Source organism: Asterias rubens, chromosome 1 (genome assembly GCF_902459465.1).
Source record: "Asterias rubens chromosome 1, eAstRub1.3, whole genome shotgun sequence".
Classification (NCBI taxonomy): Eukaryota; Metazoa; Echinodermata; class Asteroidea; order Forcipulatida; family Asteriidae; genus Asterias; species Asterias rubens.
In genome coordinates this window covers 8165917-8169184 of record NC_047062.1, presented here as the reverse complement: position 1 = coordinate 8169184, position 3268 = coordinate 8165917, and the positions used below count along the sequence as shown (strand labels likewise).

The 3268-nt window shown below is 37.3% G+C and overlaps 1 non-coding gene across 1 annotated transcript; it reads left to right on the top strand.

Annotated features, from left to right (window-relative positions):
- Window positions 1-2874: 2874 nt before the first annotated feature.
- On the top strand, window positions 2875-2946 carry Trnag-ucc. Its single transcript has one exon. It is a non-coding gene; the product is annotated as a tRNA-Gly (tRNA).
- The last annotated feature ends 322 nt before the right edge of the window (window positions 2947-3268 follow it).

Sequence of the window (3268 nt, the reverse complement as noted above, 5' to 3'; positions counted from 1 at the left end):
TATTTAAGTTGGTCAGTTGGTGGTAATTGCCCTTTTGTACTCCTATAAAATTAATAAACGAAACGAAATTGGTAATCATTTCAAAGATCAGTATCCATACTTAGGGTGACCCAATAGACAATAGTAACATCACATATTTACAAAAGAGCCACAAAGCCTTTACTTCATACAGACACGGTTTGTACACAATCCAATGGAATGAAACTTTCAATCGTATACAGTATCTGGCTAATTTGTACCAACTTTTGAAGAAAGGTGACACATCTCAAAATTAGTTCAACAATTATTGCTTAGATCTCTTGTATGAATATATGCGGTAATTATGGAACAAAATGTACAAAGTTTCCCTTAAGACCAGCGTGTAGGATCTTGCCTGTCAGAAATACTCTGGAATGTACAAGGTCACACTTTTTTTCGTAAACAACATGGTCTGTTTATTAAACAACAAACCTTTGAATTGTAAAGCTTTCGGTCATGGGGAGTCACAAGACACTGGTGTAAATTCGTCACTGTTCTCATTTCAGGACAACATGTTTCAAGGGAATTGTTCTACAAGACAATCTTCGAAATCTTTACCAATATTATGCTTAGGGACTACCCTTTAATGTCGTTCATCCAGCATGATTCTGGCCAGTCTAGTATTCCGATATGCAGTTGATTTTTCAGGTTTTGAATCAATCAGTTTTTCTCCAGATTTGACCATAATTTACTTTGTATTTAATATTGCACTCGCCCCTCTGAAATCTGTTATAACCATTGAGTCACAATGCCACAAAATAGTCCCGGCTTGTTACGGAGAAATGAACACTGGGAAACGATAGTTTTAAATATTCTTTTTTAAATTCATATCTTTTTTAAAATTCATGCTTTTATTTTCTGTATTTTTTTTATAAACATGTATGTTTTTTTGTTGGAGGGGTCTGGGAGGGCACATCGCTTTGATGGCAGCTTTTAAAACTTTTGCCTTACCCTGGACGGCCCCTGCCGACAAAGAATTATATCCGAAGATTTAAAATAAAATAAAACAAAATAATTGTTCTTTTAAATCTAGGTATTCATTTACTTAGTTTTTAATTTAGATACTGAACAGTTATTCATGGGGGTATCATGCTCAGATATTTTCTCCTAACCGTGTTCTTTACTTCACGGAAAGCGAGTCTAATACACATGTAAAATGGTATTTCTAAGGCAAGCTGTGGGTATTGCCCAATGCTTTTGCAAATTAAATCAGGAAAGGCCAAACTTTAATATCATTTAAAGATCTGATTAAACTATTAAGTCTAACAAGTCTTGGACAGGGAAGTTGCTAATTTATTGACGACTGGCTAATGCTATTTAGTTTGACCGTTTCTTATTTGCCTTTCCCTGGCGTTTGAAAACGTGTTTTAACGATCGAAGTCGCTCTTAGGCCCGTCATTTATTTTGCCAGGCCGCAACGGGTAACTCGCGGGCTGTTTTTACATGAGTCTGAAATGAGACGCATGTTCCACGTTTTTATAAAGGTTGAATGCTGTCAAACGTTTAAGAAGACAGTTCCCAAGAGATAATTGATGAGGGGATGGAAGGAGATGATAGCGGATGATGGTGCAGTAATTCGTGTTTGTCTTGAGTCAACGGGGCCGTTGGATTCCATCGTATCCACCTGCACCGTTGACCAGGGGCTGACACACGGGGAAGGGCCCAGCGGCGAGGTACCGCTCACGACCCCCTAGCCTAACATGACATCTTCCCCCTTCTGCTACTCGCTCAGTACATGGAGGGAGTGGAAATAGGCGTTAATGAAGAAAGACATCATTTCCAATTTGTTGTTTCAGTTCGGGTTCATCGCTAAGTTTCTGTTATTTATCCTGGAAGCGATTTCAGTGTGCGTGGTAATCATTCTTATTATGTATCGCCCATGGCTGCCTTATTGCGTCAGCGTGTTATGACAGTTACACAAAATACGAACCATAAAAACAATCAGTCGTCAAATAGACAATCGAATTCGGTTTGATTGAGCATTTATTCGTTTACACGGTGGACATCTTACCTTGTTTCGCAAGCTCTAATATTATACATTTATAATTGTCCCAAGACAATCAGAATCAGCATGGTACCGAGTATAACATACTCAAACCTCGTGAAAATGGTAGTTTTTATTTGTTCCAATGTTCAACCTAGAAAGAAAGCTGATGAAATAAGCAAAACACATATGTAGGGATCCTTTGAATGGTGAACAACTTTTGTTATACGCCCCAGGTTGTTAATTTAAGTGAAATCAAAACCCACATTTTTTACTTAATGTCAGTGCATGTCACATTTTTGCTTATTTCTAATGCCCATTAGAACATTTATTTTTGAGTCTTCAGGATTTATCTCCCTCAACTTTGATCATCAATGAGCTTTCGACTGAAAGCAGACTTGGACCTAGTCATCCAGCGACAAGGGGCAACAAGTCTTGTTATACTCCAATGTCGATAATGCCAAACTCGTCGTATTTTGTTTCCCATAGAAACTCTTTCCTTATTACCAGTGTTTATCATAGATAGTGCCAAACTCGTTATAGTTTGTTTGCCATGGAAACTCATTCCTTATTATCAGTGTTTATCATAAGTAGTTTATCACCGATGACATAATAGTTTAATAAAATCCAAAGTTCATCAGCAAAGCGATTCACTCTACTCACACAAGACCTGTACATTATCCACGTATACATGCAGGCTAAGCCATGACCTGTGGTGTGTGTACGTACCTTCGTGTGTGTACAGATCGAGGGTGCGCTCTCTCGTGCCACGTATGCATCTGCAATTCTTGCCCCTTTTTGCCGACTCAGCAAAAATATTATTTTTTTGCAAACGCTTATAAATATTGCAAACGAACAAATTTTATTGTACAGCGTTGGTGGTATAGCGGTAAGAATAGTTGCCTTCCAAGCAATTGACCCGGGTTCGACTCCCGGCCAACGCAAATGTTTTTAGGGTTTTTAATTGACTTATTTTACCTGTGATGTAAAATAAATATTACCATTTTGATGGGTATTTGCAAATACAATAACTTGGTGCCTGCTGAAAAAAATTCAGAAGAGTTAACTTTCTTTATATGTTGAAGACTGTAAAGTTATCTTATTTTGTAAAAACAACGAATAAAATACTAAAGGCTTTTCGATCGAAAACACGAGGACAAATAAATTCACTGGTCTTTTTATCTAGTTAGAAGAACTCATTAAAAAAGTATTTCGCAACAATATTTGTTCTGAGACACATGATAGCATGTAATGTTTGTTTACAAG